Raw genomic sequence first — 23,415 nt, 5'->3', positions numbered from 1 at the left:
GAAGTCATGAGGAACTGGACCCCAAGCCTGCAATCACCCATGAACTGAGCTTATCATATGAATAGATACCATTACAGCTGCAGTGTATGGCAGAGCGATGTCTGTACTGCATTTTAGTACACTAGTTTTCTTACCACAGCATCACGGCAGATCTTGTCTGTTAAGTACCAGCCATGGTGGATTTTCTTTGCAAATTGATTAGATCTTCCTAAAGCAGAGCTTGAGCAAACCAGATGTATTTCACCACTGATTTTTAATTGAAGTGAAAGTGCTGCTCATTAAATGGTTAGAGAATTATTGTTTTATATATGTGCAGAAGCAATGGAGAGGGAGGGTTTTTTTTTTGTTTCCAAATAAAACTTTACAACTAAAAGTACCCACCTGCATTAGCCCAGATGAAAGACTAAAGAGATACGGTTTCAGTATATTGCATGGAGATTTAAGCATGTGAGCTCAGTTCTCATTCAAAAGCAGATGCGTGCCTTTATCCTCAACAAAGTAGCCACCAGCACCTTCTAAATCTGAGTGTTAAACTCAACTGAGTGTTTGGTAAAAGTGAAATGCAAGACGGCATTTAATGTGCTATGAAGTGATAGCACTGCTTGCTTTCTAAAACATGCAACACTTTGAGTTCCTACTGAAACTGAGTGCTTTACACAGCAATCCTAAAAACTATTTACTTGGACACAACTCCCACTGATCTCCCTGGGGCTTCTTGCCAGCTGACAACTGACGCCATATTGCTCAACAACTGTTTGGTAAAGCAAAAAAGCTGGAGCGTGATGCAACCAAAGTTAATTTTGATGGAGGAGGTACAGTTCGATCCTACGCACGTTCACTCATTAGCTAATCCTGCTGCATTGAGTGGGGCTTGCTCCCTAACTAAAAAATAAAACTAATTCTTAAATTTCTAAAGCAGGGATAAGGAACCTTATGCCTATAGGAGCCATGACTCTCCCTGAACCTCCCTAGCCATGCCACACCCGGGCCTTGCTCTACAACTTTTCATGTTTTTGCCTGGTTAGAATGCTTCTTTGAACTGTGATAACAAGACCTCTTTGCTTGCTTGGATCGAGGAAAAGAGAGGGGTGTCTGTGAGAGAGTAGAAACTGCTGTAAGGTAAAGGTAAAAGGACCCCTGACCATTAGGTCCAGTCGTTACTGACTCTGGGGTTGTGGCGCTCATCTCGCTTTATTGGCCAAGGGAGCCAGTGTACGGTGTACAGGTCAGCAGGACTAAGCTGCTTCTGGCGAACCAGAGCAGCACACGGAAATGCCATTTACCTTCTCACCGGAGTGCTACCTATTTATCTACTTGACGTGCTTTCAAACTGCTAGGTGGGCAGGAGCAGGGACTGAGCAATGGGAGCTCACCCCATGGCGGGGATTCGAACTGCGACCTTCTGATCGGCAAGTCCTAGGCTCTGTGGTTTAACCCACAGCACCACCCACGTCCCCAAACTGCTGTACTAAAGTAAAATTTACATTTGTTGCTATGCCCATCATTAGTATGTGGCCCTCAGAAAGCTGCCCAGAATGCAAAGCGGCCTTTGAAATAGGTTCCTCATTCCTATTCTAAAGAAAACATGCATTTTGCCCAACCTTAATCAGGAACGAAAAGCAGTCCAAATCAGTACCGCTGAGCAGACTAGGGAAGGGACTAACCAAGAGTCACGGGCTATTTGCAGATAACCATCTTGTCAGCGGTATGGATTCACTCCGTTGGTTCTGATGCCATTTAGGACGAAGCACAATGCATCAAAGGACACGACAGTTCACGTTTCATCCGGACGTTGCACTCTTGGCATGTTGCTTTTAAAATGAAGTGACACAGCAGCTGACATACAATTCACGTTGCCCATGACGAGGCGGAATGTGACTCCCCACACATTCCAGAGACATGTTTAGACTGTGTCAGGATTTATTGGCGAAGCAACTAAATACTGAATCCTGGTGCTTTCTGTCAAACTTTAAACAACTTCCTTGGTTGGCTTTTGAAAGGTTTGCCAGCCCCTCCCCACCAGAAGATGCAAAGAGAGCAAATTTGGGCAATGAAGAACACCCTCAAACAACCACAAACGCCTCACAGTTCATATGTTATTTTCCAAATAATATATTGACTTTGAAGCATTCCACGACTGGGTGCCTGAAATACTGTGGGGAGCATAATTGTCGTAACATTAAACTGAGTGACGTTTCTGTTTTCTTTTTCTTTTCTTTTCTTTTTTGCTGCCGTCTTTAAATTGACTAGCTATTAAACCAAACAGCAGCTGTAGTTGTTAGCCAGATGGTTTATGCAACAACAACAACAACAACAACAACAACAACAACAACAACAACGAAACCTTTCATAAAATTTCCAGCAAAGATTCCTGTTAATGAAAGGCCTATTTGTGAGGCGCTAAAACATGTATCCACATAGGTATTGCCCCATTTATCAGACACGAGAGCTAATTACCTCATACACGGCTGTATTTCTTCCATCCCCTGCATTTAAATTCCCAATATTAGCACATAGGTGGTCAAGCTGACCATTGAATAGGCTGCATGAGCATGAATGCATTTAATAATTTAATGTTAGGAGAGTTTATTAAACTGCCACAATCTAATCAGCATGCGTACCTGCCTTCATTAATCTTGCAATGGTCCATGGTGTGTCTCCACAGCCAACACAGAGAGTGCTAATGTTAACAAACAGGGCCAGTTAATCAAGGAAAATTTACTACGAACCACATGACTGTGCATACCACAATCTAATTACAATCAGACTTAACCTCTTCATTATCTGAACATGTTCCCTTTCCACTGAAAACACCAGGCTGCACGGAACGAAGGGCCGGTGGTGTTCATTAGTGTCGGTAATGCTGTTTGCGTTAAGTCAACATTTTCAAACTTGGGAGAATTTGGGCATAGCTGAGGCTGTGTTTTTACAAAGGCTCCTCATAAGATTCCATGCCACAGGACTGGTAAAGGGAGTTGAAGTCTAGCCCCCCCAGCTATGGAAAGAGTGCCCCGGGGGTGTGGGGAGGGGAGGGGGACAGGTTAAGAAGGATGGATGGTTATTGGAAACATGTGTTTCGGAATGAATGTCCATAATCGGGCGTAATTCAAATGACATTTACTCGTTGATAAATTGCCAATTACAAGTAGGTTGCACAGGCAGAATATCATAAAATGTAAAATATTTAGCTAATTTCAGTAGTACAATAGTATTGTAACCATGAAGGTGACACAGGTTCTTGGATATTAGTATTGAGGAATAAATGGATCCTGGCTTATCTCACCTTTCCATTTTTCTAGATTTAAATTCAGTTCTCCATATTTCTGCATCAGCTTGCAATTATTTTTTTAATCCTCACAGACATTCTATTAATTTTTCATAATCTTTACTTTTTTATTAAATTTTGCCTAATATAGACTTTTTAAAAAACAATTCTTCCTGATACCATGCATTTTTGTGTGTGATTTTCACTGATATATGCATTTTTGAATACAGGTTCCCCTAATACCCACATTTCTGTACAGATTTTTTGGCTGGTGCACTGCCGCATTGGGGGAGGTGTGCATTAGATAGGTTTGACTCAAAATGCAAATGAAATCAATTTTCTCCTCCATCCCTAGGAAAAACTCAATTCATGTCCTCTATACTCAACCACGGCACTGGCCATCGCACTCTAAGATTGCTGCTTTTACAAAAATCCAAGGGCATGACCCCTTTGCATGGAAGACATGCAATGAAAGAATAACCAAGGATGGCTTTTCCTGTCATTACTTTGACTCACAAGGCTTCAAGTGACCCACATCACCATTTGCGGAAGGTCATCCATTCCTGGAAATCAGTATGACAAGCAATGCTACAACTGACCCACAGCACAACTTATGGAAGGTCCACTTTTGCTGGGAAAGGCAGATCTGGCCATAATCACACATGCCTTGGTGTCAGGGACTGGACTGAGGAGGAATGGTAAGAACCACTTCCCCCTTCCTGCCCCTTCCCGAGAAGAGGAGGACAGTATAGATTTAGAACAGCGGTTTGCAGAAGGTCATAGTTCAGAGGCTGCAGAGGGGGGAAGCTAGGAAATATTGGGAGAGCAGCAGGAAGAAGAAGCATCAGGGGACAGACAGCTGACAGACTCAGTGTCTCTGGAAAGCATTTCTGACCGCCCCCCTGTCCTAGGACCAGGTGTGCATTGAGAGTAGTAGAACAGAAAGCTCAGAGGCAGAAAGCACAGATCAGCTGTCGCAGGGGTGACATAGTATCATGGAGACTGAGCGGATGGGACATCACTTGGAGCAACGCCATTATCTAGAGAGAGACCGCATTCCTTTGTCTCTCAATGTGATTATTGAATAAATTCATTGGTAAGAACTCTTCTTTTTGATTATTTTGATTATTTTGATTATTGAATATTTTGATTATTTGATTATTTTGATTATTTTGATTATTGAATAAATTCATTGGTAAGATCTGCTTCTTTGTTGCCACTGTGGGAGGGATAGGATTCCCTGAAGCCTCACACTTGGTCACCTACCTCCAAGTTAGATTACTGCAACAGACTCTACGTGGGTCCGCTTCTGAAAAGTGATTGGAAATGTCAACTGTGCAAAATCTGACTTGTACGGCTGCGACCTGTTCCGCAAAAGCATGCGATTGTGATGTTGTTTGGCAGAGCTGTAGCTAGGTGACCTTGCGCCCCTGGCAGAACCGTCCAGATTGCACCCCCTAGCCACGGACAAATTAGCTCTTCTTTCCACCTCTCCTCCAATCCCGCCCCTCCGCCCATTCAGTTCACCCTCTATTTAAAACCTTTTCTTATGAGGCAATAATCAATATTTGTTTATATACATATTTATGCACATTTTTTAAAGCCGATTTTGCCCCCCCTCACCTGCACCCCTGGCAGGGGCCCACCTCGCCACCCCCTAGCTACTGTTACGATATTCCGTTCCACCTTAAGAGGAACAGACATGTGGATTGCTGTATGTTTATATTCCAGCACAGCCTGCTGGGAACTTCCATTGTGTGTATAGCTTTTGCTTATGCTGTTTGCTTTGACACGAAGGGGAGCAGACATGTTTTTCCTTTGTCCTGATGCTGAATAAAATGCCTGTAAATACGCTTTACACAGCCTCTCTCTGCCCTTCTTTTGCGAAGAGTTCTTATCTCTGCTGGCTTGCATGACCAGCTTCTGAAGTCTTCTGAAGCTCAGGTCGCAGTTACATGCTGCTCGAAGAACTGGAGATCACCCGGCTGCCAGCCAGTGGGCTGGAGCCAGCTGGGGGCCTTCAAATTGCCCCCATTTCCTTGGACGCATCCCAACTACCATGCCCTGTTGTTTGGTCTTCATTTCCCTTCTGTTCCATTTCTGAGCACAATTCAAAGTGCTGGAAGTTTTGTGTTGTTTCTGTGGCAGGAAGCATGGTGGCTAGGGTGATTCATTGACCGGGTGGTAGGACTAGCTTGCACAGTCCTGGAATCCTGCCCATGCATTCTTTCAAATATTTGTATATTTAGAGGGGGATTGTCATCAGCCTCTTATCACTACCCACTGTATCTGAGATGATGAAGGCACAGAAACATGACCTTGGGTGGGCTCATAGGGGGGAAATGTGGTCCTTTAGGTACCATGCTCCAAGGCAAATTTTTATACAAGCAGATGGTCCATCCTATGTGTCTCATCTTTCCTCCACAGTGGAATTCAAGGCGGCACAAATAAGTTTCTCAGGCGGCTTCTCAAAGAGACGCTGACCAGATTCAGGTCTGCCTCACTTCAGCAAAGTTGTTACATCATGTCCCTAAAGACCCCATCCTGGAACCATGTATGAAACCTTTGGATGTAGCATAGATGTGATCCACGGGATTCATTAAAATGTAGATGCGGCAACATTGGGCCCCTGAAAACAAATTCTCTAAATGTGCAAATTGATTATGTCCACAATTTTGTAAGTATGATCATTCCCCCCGCCCCTTGGGATGGAGCCCTCCGGATTGCAGACAGCAATCTTTCCTAAAGCATTTGCTAAATGCACAAATCCACTGCAACAGGAGAATGTAATGCAATTGTATATGACTCATAAATATAATTTAGTTTGGAAATGTCATATAATAATCCCACATAAGGTCTTATTCATCACAAGGCTTCTGCTGTCAAAGCCATGATGGTACTTAGATTATTCTACACATTATTTACACAGAATGGAGTCAGAAGGCGCATTCCATACATGATTCAGAAAGAAAAACAGCCCTTTAAAAGGGGAGGTGTGTCTCTTTCTATATATGTTCATTCTGGAATTGAAGAAAGAAAGAAATGAGGATAAAACTGGGCAAGACAGATTCAGATTGAATTAGAAGTATGCATGGATGAAGGCTGGCTGTTAGATGACTATTTTAAATCCATTCTTGTTCTGTTTATTGGAGGTTTGTCTTTTTATTTTTTTAAATGGTGTTTGCTCAGGGCAATTTTAAATAAATTAAATGAAAATGGGTACAAAGGTAGGGTTTTTTTTGTCTCATGGAAAATCAGTGGGTGCAAAAGTCTGCCCCCGCACCTCTTTTTACAATTTTTATTGTAAAGGCCAGTGGTTGCTGTAAATTAATATTTATCTATTTTATGGTTCTTAGCTGTTTGGCTTGTCTCTGGTTGTCTACCAATATCCAAGTGACCTGCTCGCTCCTAGCAGCCTGGGATTAAAGACTGCTCTTTGGGTCTGGAGCTAAGTAGACACAAAATAAAGTCCAAGTACCAACAGACATGCTGTTGATGATTCAAAAAGCAAGGTGAAATGAGGTAAGGATGAAGATTTGAGATCGCTTGGCAGTGTAGGGAAGAAAAGGTCTATTTCACTTGCACTCACTGAAAGCTTTGTGGGATCCTTAATGCTTGGTGAAATTAGGGATGGATGGATCAGTCTGCATATACCGTAAATCTGTTCTATATTGTTTCTTCATTAGCTTGCAATGCTTTAAAAAAAGAAAAATCTGTCCAGAAATTCATATTTAAATATGCATTTCTAACCTAGGTTTTCCACAAAATACACATTTGTAAATGGATTTTCCTTCAAAATATACATTAAAAACACACTCACACAGCTTTTTGAAGCCACAAGCAGCAGCCAAAATTTGAAGACGTTCAAAATCCAAAGGATGACAACATCCCAATCTCAACCTTAGTTCGAGAAGTGCAGATCAAGTGATTTCATAATAGCAATAATTCACACCATTTTTGAAAGGGCTCTAGGGTTACATTTCCAAGCCAGATTGTATGGAAGGAGATATTTCCCAAGGTAGGCTGGATGTGCTTGGTAAGGTAGGTGTTTTTAGTGATCCTTTTTTACAGATGAGAAACTGAACCTCTTGATTGCCCAGAGAATTCAAGGAAGAGCAGGAAATGGGATCCAGATGTCCCAAGACTAACACTATTTGCCCACCAAACTAGCTCTCACAAATAGGTACGTGCAAGGTGCCCATGCTGTGGACACTTAATGCTTTAAAGGTAAGCAAAAAAAAGAGGTCTGGTTAAACATGAAATAATGTTTGGCTTGTCTTCCTTTGTCAGGCCTAAGTTGATCTATTCCAGGACTTGGTTTTCAGGAAGAATTAGACTGATGCACCTCAGAAGCCCACTATCAGGGCATTATGGTCATGGACCATAGCCTTGCTCTGTCAGTAGGCAGCATGGGGTGGCTGCCTCAGGTGGCACATGCAGAAAAGGAATGGCATGGCAGTGTTGTGGGGAAGAACTGTGTGTGCCCTGTGGCCCCTGAATTGGCTAGCTGCCCTCAAGTGTGGTGGAGGACACTGGACTGTCACCAGTGGCAAAGTGAGGTTTGCCACCTTATCCATCTTCTAGACAATAAATAAATAAATAAATAAATAAATAACTTTTTATTTATACCCCGCCCTCCTCGGCCAGAGCCGGGCTCAGGGCAGCTAACACCAGTAAAATTACAATTAAAAAAAACAACAATTTAAAATACAGGTTAAAATATAATTTAAAATTCAGCCTCATTTTAATAGTAGCCCATAGATCAAAACCATAAGGGGAGGGAAACACAAGGGTCAGACTGAGTCCAAACCAAAGGCCAGGTGGAATGGCTCTGTCTTGCAGGCCCTGCGGAAAGATGTCAAGTCCCGCAGGGCCCTAGTCTCTTGTGATAGAGTATTCCACCAAGTCGGGGCCAGTACTAAAAAGGCCCTGGCTCTAGTTGTGACCAATCTAACCACCTTGCGACTTGCAGCCTCCAAGGTGTTGTCATTTGTTGACCTTAAGGTCCTCCGCGGGACCTACCAGGAGAGGCGGTCCCATAGGTACGTGGATCCTAGGCCGCATAGGGCTTTAAAGGTCAAAACCTTTAAAGGTCAGAACAAGAAGCAGGGGTGAAGCAGGGGTGCCATCTTGCCCTTCACCACAGGCAGCAAAATGTCTCTTGGGCCCACTCAGAAGAACCCACTGTGGCGTTTGTATGGAGCCCCTGGTCGTCTCACAGACTATTGACCCGTACACCACTAATCCACTGCCACCAACCAGGTCCTGCCCGGTAAAATCACTTCAGTCTCAGTCAGGTTCTCAATTAATAAAGAAGAGTGTATTTTATTTCAGACACAAACAAACTTTTATGGCATTCCAAATGTTGTTGCTCTTTACTTTCTTAGTCTTATTTTCCTCTCTCTATCTCTTCTACCTTCCCACACTCAAGAACCCACTGCCCTAACTGTCTCTCTATTACCAACTGCCTGCCAACTGCTTCTCCAACTGCCTTTCCCAACTAGCCAACCCACTAAAACCAACCAACTACCCACCAACGAACTCCTTTTATAGTCCCACTGACTCCACCCTCCTGGGCAACTATTTCACCTCCAGCAATCTCTCATATGTTAATCGCCACACCCACTGTCTCCCTGGTGTCACTGCATCTATCTGTGCTCACCTTGGATAGAAAACAAGGAAGCTTATCCAACTCTGTTGCTCTGCTAGCACAGCAGACTGCTGCGAAAGAATTTTCCCATCTCTTCCTCTCTCCTGCAGTCCTCCATGCACCCTCAAAATCAACTCCAGACAGGGAAGGTTTTGAGGGTATGCAGGGAGAGGAGAGGAAGGGGAGGTCCCACTGTGTAAACAGAACACAGCACATGCAGCATTGGATACGACGATACAACCCAAGGTTGCTGTGTTCCTGTATGCGTCTGATTGGTTGACTCCAGTGGGTCTTAGAAGATTGCTTAGTTGAGTGTCTCCACTGAATCCCACTCCAAAAGGGGGAAAGAGTAATTTCATGGGGCATTCTAGAGATAATTTGCTGATGACTGCAAGGCCAGATTAAGTACGCAAGGCCACCCATGGAGAGATTTCCTTTAAAGATGACAATACAATTCCCCTTTCTCTTGCAAAGTTTGAGATGAATTCCAAGAAAAATAAGGAGTGTAGGAACAAGGAGCTATTGAAACAGTTTATTATGCTTCTGTGAAGAGTTTTTATGTTGAAATGTCTTCTTTTGATATTTTATTGAGCTCTACTTCTTGTGTCTCTATTTCTCAAGAGCAGAATGCTTGCATTAAGTCACAGATCCTGGGCGTAAAAAGAGCTATGGCAGCATTATTCGGCAAATGATGTCCATGAATAAACATTTGACAAAGACTTCTGCCAAGGCTAAAACCACTGGAAGACAGAAGTGTGCGTGTTATCTCGAGAGTCTCAGATCTTCAAAGAACATCTGGCTGTAAGAGAGCCACAACTGTTTCAACCCATCCTGAGCATGTAGGAGAGGATGAAGTGTACATTCAGCTCATGAGGTAAACACAAAACATACCCTTGTAGATTATATTGTTGTATGGACACAGCAATTAGTTCACTGCATCCAACAAACGAAGAGCTAAAATTAGACCATTAGCCACAGTGGTACCAAACCCTAGTGAACTCATTGGGGCTTAAACAAATTAGTTATGTTCCTGGCCACAGTAAATTATTCTCCTAAGCCTTTGTCTGAGGACAATGAAACCTTTCTCCCATATTCAATGTTAAAAATATCCTTCTTTATTTGCTTTCAGAGTTCATGCTTAGGAGCATGCATTCAGTCTACAGCAGTCCAGTGAGGAAGGAAGGCACACATAAGCCCTTTCCCCATAAGTGTGGGTGGGCTTCTCTTCAGATCTTTGCCCATTCAGCTTGGAAGTCAGAGGGGGGCTTCTATATGCATTTAGCTGATTGTACGTGGAAGCCTCTCTATGACTGGGAATCCTTCTAAGAGTGGGCTCTTGATCTTAGGGATGGGCGATATTGTCCATTTCAGTTTCTCTTCTTTCCAATCTTGATAAAAAAATTCCTTCCAGTAGCACCTTAAAGACCAACTAAGTTAGTTCTTGGTATGAGCTTTCGTGTGCATGCACACTTCTTCAGATACACTGAAACAGAAGTTGCCAGATCCTTCTATATAGTGAGAAGGTGGGGAGGGGTGTTACTCAGAAGGGTGGTGGGAATGGGAGATAGGCAGATAGCTGAGAGAGCCTCTTGACGACTCTTAACGACTGTAATAGATCTTACAGGAAAAGGCAAGGGGTGGGAAGGTGAGAAATGGTTTAGTTATGTATAGTGAGATAAGAATCCAATGTCTTTGTTCAGCCCAGGTCTTTTCATGGTTTTAAGTTTGGTAATGAGTTGTAATTCAGCAGCTTCTCTTTCCAGTCTATTTCTGAAATTCCTTTGTAGTAAAACAGCTACTTTGAGATCTTGTATAGAATGTCCTGGGAGATTGAAGTGTTCTCCTACTGGTTTCTCTGTTCTGTGATTCTTGATGTCAGATTTATGTCCGTTTATTCTTTGGCGTAAGGTTTGGCCTGTTTGTCCAATATAGAGAGCTGATCCAATCTTGAGTTCATCTCTCCACATTCCCATATCAGCTGGCTTAAAAGAAAAAAGACCTCATGGAAATTGATCAGCAGTTGCATTTTTGCGTGCAATTTTTGCAGTGCAATGTTCACACCGAAAACCCAGGAGGAAATGCTCCGGTTTTTGAATGTTTTCTGGAAGCCAAACATCCGACATGGCTTCCGCTTGAGTGCAGGAATCTTCTGCAACCAACTGGAAGTCACACCTTGGTTGTCGAATATTTCAGAAGCCAAATGGGCTTCCAGAACGGATTAGGTTCGACAATCAAGGTTTGACTGTACAGTGGTACCTTGGGTTACATACGCTTCAGGTTACATGCGCTTCAGGTTACAGACTCCGCTAACCCAGAAATACTACCTCGGGTTAAGAACTTTGCTTCAGGATGAGAACAGAAATCGTGCAGCGGCGGCACAGCAGCAGCAGGAGGCCCCATTAGCTAAAGTGGTGCTTCAGGTTAAGAACAGTTTCAGGTTAAGAACGGGCCTCCGGAATGAATTAAGTTCTTAACCCAAGGTACCACTGTATGTTATTTCCACTAATATATGTGTCAGGGGTTCAGAGACAGAGGCACAGGTGAGGGGGGAGACGGAGAGTGATGGGGAAGAATCCCAGGACAGTGAGGAAGAGGATAACAATGACTTGAGGTCTTCCATGAGTCTCTCAAGTGAATCGGAGGATTCTCAGGAGGGGGCGCCCCTAGTCAGGCCAAGGGGGGTCACAGGGGGGACCTGCCAGGAACAGGGAAGCAGCAGGGAAACCCCGAGTGGGAGTGGGAGATCGGGGCCGGCTTCCCAGCAGGAACGAAGTGAAGAGAGTGGAGTTCCCAGTGTGACACACGGAGCGGAGCAGGGAGGAGACAGGGGAAGGAGATCGGGGCAGGACGTCCTGCCGGAAGAGGCGGAGAGTAGTACAGGGAGTAGTGTAAGTGTCAAGAGAAAGGTCAGGGGTAGCGAACGTGCGCCAAGTTCAAATGTGGAGGCGCGCGGAAATGGAGAGAGCTCGGAGGAGGAGCCTGGCCCCAAAGCACGAAGGAGGGGGGAACAGGCATCTGAGGAATCCGCTTCAGGAGAGAGCAGGAGGGAAGGAACCCAGGGGGGCAGAAAGACCCTGCGGAAAAGGATAGACAGGAAGAGGTGGACTAGCACAAGCCTCTTAAGCTGGTGTAGGGGCGGGACCGATTCAGAGGGGACTTCAAATGTCTAGGCTAAGAGACGCGGGGCTGCGCGCCTCGGTTGTGGAAGCAATAATGAACTGCAATAAACATCCTTGTATATAAGAAGAACCTGGCGTTGGTCTTTTGTGAGCTGAGACCTGAGGCAGCCCTGACAGTATGCATTTTATGCATGCTTTCCCCTAATGTGCACTTTTTGACACATTACTTGGCTCAAGAGCTGCATGGTGAAATTGGGAGAAACGCACATTTCAAAGGATGACTGGGTTTTGGCTCATGCGTTATTTCTGTAAGTACAAAGCTTACCGAAGCCACGCCCACTCACAGCAACTGGATTGGCCCAGGATTCAAATGTTCAGAAGGTGGGAAAGACTGCCAATCAGAGCGGCCGGCCAGGGAATTCCCAGCTGATGGCTGCCTAGCCCCAGCGTTGCTCCAGGGGGATCCGAGCTTGCCATGACGAGGCCGCAATAGCCGCCCACCCCGTGACTGGGAAAGCAGCCATTGTGTAACAGTGCAATCGTATGCTTGTTTCTGGAGAAGCAAGGCCCATTGAGCTGAATGGGGCTGGCTCCTAGGTTAGTGAGTAAATGTAGGGTTGCCGCTTCAGACTTTCATCTGCTGCTGAAACAAAAGTGCCCTTCTAAAGCAACTAGATAAAAAATCTCAGATTGATGTTCTTCACTTTTTCCATTCCTACTAGTGTCTGGGTTTTGCTTCTCTTTCTTTCTACACATTTTTCTTTTTTACGAACAAAACACCTATTATTATTATTATTATTATTATTATTATTATTATTATTATTATTACAAACATCAAAGGACAACACTGTCCCTAAGTCAGGCATAGGCAAACTCGGCCCTCCAGATGTTTTGAGACTACAATTCCCATCATCTCTAACCACTGGTCCTGTTAGCTAGGGATGATGGGAGTTGTAGTCCCAAAACATCTGGAGGGCCGGGTTTGCCTATGCCTGTCCTAAGTATTTGGCTGTGATTCCTGAAGACCTTCTTCCTACCCTGCAGACCCTTTTCCTCCTGGCCTGTGAGGGCAGGACCCTGACTGACTCCAGCTACAAAAGCTGCTGAACAGACCCTTCGGTTGGGATATTGTTTAGGGTGTTTCGTTGGTTGGGGGTTGCTGCTATTATTGATATTATAATATTGTATCTTTATTTTAGATATGATTATGATTTATGTGGAAACCGTTCGATTTGGCTATGTATTTTTTGATACATTATTTATTGTTTATGGCTACTTTTGTTGTGTTGTAATTATGTGTTTTTTCATGTTGTAAGCCACTTGGAGCATGGTTTGAACTATGGATAGGTGGCATACAAATAAAATTATGTATGTACTTTTCTGTGTATAAGATGAGTTGTTTTTTTACTCTAAAACAATGTTAAAAATTGGGGGTGTCTTATACACAGATAGTGTATATGTGGGTCAGGCGTTTGGTTGCAGCTATGTGGGGCGGACCTTTGGTTGTCAGCGGCAATTGGGTGAGTGATTGGTGGCTGTTGGTGGCAAGCGGGCAGACGCTTGTGATTGGCAGCATCGGGTGAGTGATTTTCGGGGCATTCCTCTCTAAAAATATAGCTCAACAAATCTGGGCAATCTTCCCCACAAAAAGTTCAACAACTTTGGCAACCCCCCCCCCATTTTCTTAATTTGGAGTTCCCAAAAGTAGGGGCATCTTATACATGGGGTTGTCTTATACACAAAAAAATACAGTATGTATGTATGTAAGTATGTATGTATGTACTGTGCTTTACTATTTCCCCTTCACTCCAAAACTGGGTACTCTGAAAGGCTATTACAGTGGTATCTCTGGTTACAAACTTAATTCATTCCAGAGGTCCGTTCTTAACCTGAAACCGTTCTTAACCTGAGGTACCACTTTAGCTAATGGGACCTCCCGCTACCACTGTGCCACCACCTCGCGATTTCTGTTCTCATCCTGACGTAAAGTTCTTAACCTGAGGTACTACTTCTGGGTTAGCGGAGTCTATAACCCGAAGTGTTTGTAACCCAAGGTACCACTGTATTTAGAGAATAGTCAATCCAGAAGAAGGTGGACTCAGAAGGACTGAGAGGAAGTAAATGAAAGCTCAATCTGGCCATCTTCTCCCAAGACACGTAATACTTCTACAGTGGAAGAGTGCAGTCACCTGCCAATATAGGAAGGGAGGGAGGGGTACCAAGTTGCATCCATATCCCCAGACTGCCAGTTGGGATGAGTTAGAAATTAGACTTACATAATCCAAAAAGGAATCCAGGAAAAGAGAGGGAAACCTGGGACACCACCAGAAAATAAATTAAAGCCAAGGGACACAGGTGGCGCTGTGGGTAAAAGCCTCAGCGCCTAGGGCTTGCCGATCGAAAGGTCGGCGGTTCGAATCCCTGCGGCGGGGTGCGCTCCCGTCGTTCGGTCCCAGCGCCTGCCAACCTAGCAGTTCGAAAGCACCTCCGGGTGCAAGTAGATAAATAGGGACCGCTTACCAGCGGGAAGGTAAACGGCGTTTCCGTGTGCGGCTCTGATTCGCCAGAGCAGCGATGTCACGCTGGCCACGTGACCCGGAAGTGTCTTCGGACAGCGCTGGCCCCCGGCCTCTTGAGTGAGATGGGCGCACAACCCTAGAGTCTGGCAAGACTGGCCCGTACGGGCAGGGGTACCTTTACCTTTTTTAGTTGTAATGAAATTCTACCCCCAAAAAGTGGTAGTTCACATACACAATCTGTATGATTTCCATCCCCCCCCCCTGTGTGTTTAAATTGTGCAAGCCAAGATGAGGCTTTTACTGAAGAGAGGGATGAGGGAGACATTCCGGTTGGTTCACTATAGCTAACACACACATTTGAAACAATGCGGGAACCAAAACATGGAAAATTTGCACTTCTCTATATTTTGTGAGGTGTTTCTCCAACCAAAAAGTGTATACAAAAAGGACACAATACCATATAGGGTTGGGTCAGCATCGCTGGGGAGGGGGAATTGCCACAAGCAGGGAAGAATAATGATTACAGACTAAGTACCTCACTTGAAACTTTATAGATTACTTAATATATTAACACGAATGGAAACCATAAGATTGTAGCTGTTGTATAAGGGATGATCATCTTGAAGGGAATGTAACTGAAATTATTAAGATTTTGGAAAGCAGAAAATAATAATAATAAAGAGGGAGCCATCAAATCTAGCTGTGAGGAGGCTACTTTAGCTATAATTTGGTATATTAATAATTGGTCTTTAATAATTGTATTAATTGGATAAAATTGGCATTGTTACAATGAGACTGTTATTGGAACGATATTGGAAAGTCAATAAAACTATTTATATTTAAAAAGGGTATACGAAAATGTTTCCTTTAGAATAATGTATGCATACATGAGTGAAAATAACATAAAAATGCATGATATATGGGGAAATTGGTGGCAAAAAAATGTAAATTAGGCAAAAGTGCATACAAAAATGTGTGAGTTGGGAGAAATGTCACTAAAATGCTGATGAATTTTCATGAGACCTTTTTTTAAAACTCACACACATAAACTGATACTGACATGTGGTGAGCTAAAGACTGGTAATCAGAACTGAAGCAAAACTAAAATTGAGATTTGTCCATTCCAAACTGAAGGGCAAAGAATTCCCGATAAGGAAACAATCCACCAAATGGCTTGTTTCTCCTTGGTATTTAATTCTCTGTCGTCTATTGTGGCACAGCTTTTATAATACGGAAATATCAGAGCCCCAATAGGAACGCAACATCACAAAGCCTTTGAGACTAGTTAAAATTCTGTTACATCTTTTGATAAAGTCAGGATATCCATGCTTAGAGAGCACACTTAACATATCATGCAAATACCTGGACTTGCATATTGATATAAGCCTTAAAAGCAATGATAATTGCTCTGCTTTGCAGTGACAAATTGTAGTACAATTAGGGCCCAATCCACCTGAATGAAACACTTTTAGGTACCATCTATTTCAGCGAGAGGGATGTAAACACACACTTAACTTCAACACTTAAATCAACGAGAAGTGCCGAACTTTGGCTTCATGGTGCCCTCATTGGCTAGCCAAACTTCAACCTAAATTGCTTTCTAACCTCCAAGTACCTTGTCTTTGCTACTTATCATCAGCCAGATCATACTTGGGCTACAAACTTTGACATTCTGAAATAATTTTATTACTTTTACAATTTGGTAAGCATTAAAGTTCCAGCACAGCATGCCTGTTTCTACTTAGGAATATTTTTATCTCTCCTTTAACCAGAACTTTTCAACCTTTCTGTGATCTCTTTATAATTCCCTTTGGAATACATAATTGTGCTCGATCAATTTGTTAAAGGCTTTTGAAGTGTTAAAAAAGCTGCATTAAAATTATTTTCTTTCAGGTTTTATGTTAATGAATATAAGGTGCTATTCAAAGCAAAGTCAGTGTGTCAAGGGAACTTTAACTAAAGTTATTCATACATAAACTAAAAAAGGAAACATCTTTAGTGAAGGAAAATACATTTAATGAGTAAGTGCAGCACACAATTCCTCCTTTCAAAAATGTCAGTTCATATTGAACCTCCATTCTAGATATCTTACAATTACTTTGTCAACAGAAGGTAGAGTCGTGATGGATGATGCATTGGTTCTTGAAACCAAACTTTCTGGGAGTTACTTAGGCTGAAACTAAGTGCTTTTACATTCCAGTCTTATTGATGATAGTGGTTTTATATTTATCACCCTGTCATTTCAGTTGACTGTATCAGCCTCTTCAGTGCAGCAATATGGACACTAATGGAGGTGTGTCCTTAGTTTTCTAAAGGGTCACAGATTCATTCCACTAACACGTTCACAGCACAGTTATAAGCACTGGGGAAAACACGCTTCCCCCTCCCCCCGTCTTAAACAGCAGTCTAAAGATAATAAGGCATATTAGGAAGGAAAGACGCACAAAAACCCTTTCTTACTACTCCTTTCAGGAACACAAAATGGAAACTGAATAGTGACATCAATGGCTACCTCCAGAATTGGCAGCAATGTGCTTCTGAATTCCAATTGTTGGGCAGTGACAGCAATTGCTTGTGGGCTTCCTAATGTCATGTGGTTGCCCTCTGTGAGGAAGAGGATGCTACACTTGACAGGCCTTTGTCTGATACAGAAGGGCTGATCTTATGTTTTCATGTTCTTATGCCTCTTCTTGCTCCAATGTATACCACTAAATGTACTGTTCAGCATACCCTTCCAACATTTCTCTGGTGAAAATAGGGACATCCTATTCAGTAGTAGTAGTAGTGGTAGTAGTAGTACAGTGGTACCTCAGGTTAAGTACTTAATTCGTTCCAGAGGTCCGTACTTAACCTGAAACTCTTCTTAACCTGAAGCACCACTTTAGCTAATGGGGCCTCCCACTGCTGCCGTGCCGCCAGACCACAATTTCTGTTCTCATCCTGAAGCAAAGTTCTTAACCTGAAGCACTATTTCTGTGTTAGTGGAGTCTGTAACCTGAAGCATATGTAACCTGAAGCGTATGTAACCTGAAGTACCACTGTAGTAGTAATTTTTATTATAATATACCTGGCCCATCTGACTGGGTTGCCCCAGCCGCTCTGGATGGCTTCCAACATATATAAAAACATAATAAAACATTAAACATTTTTTTTAAAAGTTCCCTATACAGGGCTGCCTTCAAATGTCTTCTAATGGTTGCAAATTTACTTATCTCCTTGGCTTGAGGATCACATAACCCATACCCTCCAACATTTCTCCGATGAAAATAGGGACATCCAGAGGAAAAGCAGGACATTCTAGGGTCAAATCAGAAACCGGGGTGGCTTCTGTAAATCCGGGACTGTCCCTGGAAAATAGGGACACTCAGAGGGTCTGTTTCAGGCCTTCAGATGGTCTCTGGGCTGGATCCAGGCCTAGTCATGTTTAAAGGCGGTCCACTTACTTCCCATTGATTTTGGGAGTCTCCTCTAAGCGACTAAGTCTGGATCGAACCCATAGATCAGCTCTAAGCTGGAGGCTTGTGAATCCAACTCACTGTGTTCTGGAAAAGCACATAGAACAGCCTAAGGAGAACAGTACACATGTTGAGGCTAGATCACGTGTTTAAATGCTTCTGTATTTAAAAACTGAAGAACCAAAGATCCTTCTAGGAAGCTAGTGGTCTAGAACCTTTCTCCCTGCATGCTTTCATAGGATCAAAGGAAAATACCTTATACCGAGTCAGACCTCCAGCTCAGTATTGTCTCCATGGATTGGCAGTGCCCCTCCAGGCTCTTTGGTGAAGGGATCTTTCTCAGTCCTACCTCCATACAAAACAGATGCTCTTTCACTGAGCTACAGCCCTTCCCACAGACAGAGATTTGGATCACCCCGCACATATATTTGATTCTCCCACTCACATTGTGAAATAGCACAAGGCCATACACGAAAGATGCATGAGTTGAGTTTAAAAACAAAGAAACCCTGAAAATGGCTGTGGGGAGCTGGCAATTTCAGCAAAGAAATTGTGGCAGGGGCAGGGGAAGGAACAAGCTCCTTACTTATTTCTGCTCCTCTCCTTTGCCTGCTCCAAAGTGTCCACCTCTAATTGTTTTTCTCCCAATAGGGGGAAGGATACTTATCCCTATTTCCCACACCTCACCCCGTGAATCACCTCACCCACATTTTGACTGGGAAAATAGCAAGAGAATGGAGCATCCCTTCTCTTTGATGTGCTTCCTTTTCTGACCGTAGTCTTTGATGCTGCCTTTTAGCTTAGAAAGAAGACAGTTTGTGCATATCTTGTCCATTCTTTTTACTTGATCCACAGGTTGTCGCAGGAACACACAATTGCTGGCAATCTTGTTTTAGCCAATTCCTAAGAGGGGACTTGTCTCTTAGCAGCAGACTACTCTGCAACTAGCTATTTTCAAATCCCCTTTGCAAAATAATGTGTTCAACTGGTGTGAGGAAGGGTTCCAGGTGGGTTGTAACCTGTAGGTCTTAACTGTGTGTGTGTGTGTGTTTTCTAAAACTCGCATTTGCCACAAAGTGTTTTCTAGACCAAGTTGAGTAATACATTCCTTTCCCATGCTACCTGACGAAGACTTCTGTGAAGGCTTCAAAGCCTGCCTGATGCTTTGCTCCTGGGATTTGGGCCAACAAATGCCATCGCTTTCCCCCTTTCCCGTCTCACCCTCTGGGGCCATTGTGGCAGCGACTGTCTCTGGCCTCCCTCTGGCAGCGCTCCCTGTCTCTGCAGCCAAATGTGCTCCTTTCATCTTTCAGTAATATAATGGCACTGTTTTGCAACCTGCCCTGTAAATAGGTGGAATTCTACCAGGACCTTGGCTAGCCCAGGATCAGATTGCAACACTTATTTATAAGAAATTCTGTCAAGAATCAATAATAGTCTTGGGTCTCAAGTTCCTTCTTTAATAATACTTTGATATGATTTGTCACAAGCTAGCCCAGAGTCTCCACCAGATTTTATTACTTAGCTTGCAGCACAGTGTCTCATCTTTGAGTCATGAGATCAGCCATGGGGAGACCTTTAAAAAGCTATATTCTTTACTCTTTGGTTATTACAGAAAGTCTATATTACTCAATAATATCTTTTATAAGGTGTGCTGTCACATCTTCACATAGATGTTTAACCTCGATGTAGATATAGTGAATGCCCGGGGGCCATCCGAGTGACACGGACATTGTCTTTCATGATTGGATGCCAGATGTATCAACAATAATAATAACAACAACAACAAAAGTTAGGCCTTATTTTCGCAGCTTGGTATTTCTGACTGGGATTTCATACCAACTGTCAACAGCAACTAAGATTTTATTTAGAGTGCAAGGGTGTAACATTTTTATTACTTGGAAATATGTCAGGCTTCTCTACAAGTAATTTAGACTCATTTCCACTGCAATACTGCTTCCTTAGGTTGCTAGTGTATATCTCAATAAACAGAATTCTCCTTCGCCACTAGCATACTTTGGCTCCCCATATATATAAGAGCTCACTCCAGATCTATAATTCAAGTAGTTATGGCGGATGCCAGGACTGGCTCCAGGTTTGGTTTTCAGCGTTGTAGGCTGGAGATTGTTGACTTAAGGTACAATAATTCAGTTTTCGACTTAAGCTTCATGTGCCTTCGGAAAATATATAGATACATATAATTAGGGTAGTCTCAGCCTCGTTCGTTCAAGCGTTCCAAACCTTTTTCTTAAGCGAGAACTGATCTTTTTATAAATGCAGTGATTGCTTCTAGTACAATTAAAAGAATCACGACTTAGGTAATTTCTTACATCTTCGACATGAAGCAAATTACTGGAATACCACCTCAATTCCCTCCCCTTCTCTAATTTTGCCTTTATCCACCTTGTGCCCCCTCATAGGAACTGCTCACCTCTGTTCTCTCCCCTTCATCTCTCTGCCCTGACCATCAGAGATGATAGAAGAATCAGAGGAAAGCACAGTGTTTGTCCAAAGAGTTTTGTGCTGTGCTCAATGTTCAACTGTATATGGGAAGGTTTTAGAATCCACGCGCAATCCCTGGAAACATGTAAGTTGGCATTATCCTAGAACACACTCACACTTATGCACATATTGTCTATTTCATCTTCACAGCTCAAAGGCTCTGTGATATTATGAGGCAAGATAAGAGACACCCCACCTCTGGAAAAACTGGTTGTGCCCACCAACACCCCTTCTAAACATCACATCCCTGATTTATCTCCTTGCAACAGCCACAGGAGGCAACCCCACCCACCTAACTTATGGGAAACGTCATAGCAAGCGGACTTTGGTAAGTAATGTCCTGTTTCCTGAGAGGAGAAAGGAAGAATCTGCACATAGAGGCTTGTAGGGAAAGACTACCTTTGGCTGCCCTGATGCCTGCCAGATTTTTTGGTCTACAACTCCCATCAACCCCAGGATGATGTGACCGAGCTACCTGATGGGAGTTGTAGTTCAAAACATCTGGGGAGTACCAGATTAGTGAAGGCTGTATTGTGGAAAATTTCTAGACGGGGGAAAAGCAGATGAGAGAAGAAGATGCTACCTGCATAAAAAATAAGCCACGTACCGCTTATCTCTGGATATAGTGGAAACTCCTTTGAAGGTCCCCAAGAGATTCCCAGTTGCAGACTTCCTGGTCCAAATTGCAACCCAGCAATAAAAAGGATTGAGAGTAACTGAATAAACTCAGAATCCACAACTCTCTTTTTTTTATTGGTTCTTCATGGTTACATTATTACAAGGAAAGAGGAAGAACCATAGGGGTTTCCTTTCACCAGGGCAGTTGCCACAGTGAAGATTCATTTTGAACTGTTGGCCCAAATATTTCACAGGTGTAGCTCCTCTGCTTCCCTTATGGAGGCAGAGCCAGCACTAACCAGCACCAGACATCTGTACAAATAAACTTTCTCCATTGTACTACACCTTCCATCTTCAATGACCAATGGTCCTGCGGCTGGAGCTGATGGGAGTTGGAACTGGAGAACAAGGAGGGGCACAAATTCCTTAGTCCTGCCTTAGCCCCTGATTCCTCAGATTATTGTGGGCTGGCCAAGAGATCTCCTTTCTTTTTTAGAACTAGTAATGAACTAGACTTCTCAGAGTCTGCACAGATGGTGGCTTCAGAGTCATGTCTGGATCAGCTTCTAACAACTTTCAGAGGTGTAGTATAAATTGGAGAGAGCTGCGAGTTTAAGGAAAGGAGGGCCAGGCGACTTAATCTGGAAAGGAATTTGTCCTCTCAGCAGAGCAAGCTACTTTATTTTTCCTAGTATAATGACATCTTGGTTTTTCTGTTTCAACTTGAGATGTACGAAGCTGACAATATGTGGGCAAAGGTAAAACATGTTAGAAAACAGGGTTCTCTGCAAAGTAGATTTCCATTCAGCCCATGTCAAGGATGAACATATAAAGCAGAAATCTTAAATATCCATTTTGATTATCATGAAGGCTCTGTAGCCTGTATAGCTTTTGTGTGCATTTCTGGGATATAGGCCTTGGTACAAAAGTTCCATTTAAGAATATGATGTTATAGAAAAGATCTGTGGTATCAAAGGTGGCAAAAGGTGAATACTGAAGGATTCTGTGAATCTGAAAGGATTCCTTTGTTTGGATTGTTCATAGGACTGGGTTTCTGGCAAGCGATGTTGCAGTCTGGTTTATCAGTGAAGTGAAACTGTAGGCTTTTATTGATACATCAGCTGATTTGACAGAGCTGTTTAACTGGGGGTGGGGTGGGGGCGAGAAGGGAAAATCACAATTGTACAGTTTCACAAGGACTCTTCCATGTGTGTCCCTTCCACAGCAGAAGGATGAGTAAACATATTAAGGAAGTGCATTATTTTGAGATTTGGTACAAATATCTATGGAAAATAAAACAATCAATGGATAAATTAAATTCTCCTGGTTTTTGGTTTGAATCTTGCTAGATCAGATCCCTGAAATGTCTACAAATGGCCATTTATCAGGCCTCTGTAAGACTTTAATATTAGAACCATCCTCTTAAAAGTAACTAAGCACCTTCAGCTGCTAGATTGACAGTGTTCAGCTACATCCAAGGTGGTGGTGATTAGTCCTATTTTTCTAGAAAAGAGGTGCTGGAACTCACCACAAACACCTCCCTTGTTCTCTAATGATGGCAATGGTGCCCACCTGGGAGGTGCCAGAACTGAGTTCTGGCTGAAAAATCACCGTGGTGGTGACCATAGAATATATCATTGTTGAGTGTTAGGTCTACATTGTGGTGGTTGGCTTTCTGACTGTGGTGCTGGAGTCATTGGTTGGATGTGAAGCATTTTCACAACAGAGATGAGCATAAGAAGGTTCATCGCCCTCTTTCCCTGAATCAGATAATGAATACCATTTGATCAGCTCCCTATAAACTTTCCAATTTCTCTCTAGTTTAGTGGGTTTGTGTTTTTAGGAGTTTTTAGGAGTTTCTCAGTACCTGAGCAGGAGTTTCTCCATGCGAAAGTCAACAATGGTGAACAATCCTTCCTAAACAACAGAATGGCCCATCATTAGTGATCCCTGCAACAGGCAGCTACAAGCAAGTTTTGTGTGTTTGCTGTGTGACCTTCTCGATCTCAACAAGCAACAATGAGCTGAACAAGCCTGATGCCCAAATAAGCATGCACATTAAAACATGCACCAAGATACATTGCCATGAAATTCCCTCCCAAACTGAGATTAGAAAGGCACACTCCCTGCTGAACTTTCAGGCACATGACTCAGACTTTCCTGTCCCAGCAGGTAGTGTTCAGTTTTATGATTTGCTTAGAAGTGCAAATACTTAAGAGGTATATAATTGTCGTAAGTAAATAAAAAAATAAACACTTTAGATCCATTCCCGCATAAAATTCAATAA

General features: G+C 43.0%; 1 long non-coding RNA gene across 1 annotated transcript; it reads left to right on the top strand.

Annotated features, from left to right (window-relative positions):
• Positions 1-8,842: 8,842 nt before the first annotated feature.
• Positions 8,843-20,820, top strand: LOC308586576. Its single transcript, XR_014007960.1, has 3 exons — positions 8,843-9,222; positions 9,542-9,789; positions 20,661-20,820. It is a non-coding gene; the product is annotated as an uncharacterized lncRNA (long non-coding RNA).
• The last annotated feature ends 2,595 nt before the right edge of the window (positions 20,821-23,415 follow it).

This window comes from Podarcis bocagei (genome assembly GCF_964188305.1).
Source record: "Podarcis bocagei genome assembly, chromosome: 5".
Lineage (NCBI taxonomy): Eukaryota > Metazoa > Chordata > Lepidosauria > Squamata > Lacertidae > Podarcis > Podarcis bocagei.
The sequence above is the reverse complement of the archived record's forward strand: the minus strand, read 5'-3'. Positions and strand labels throughout refer to the sequence as shown.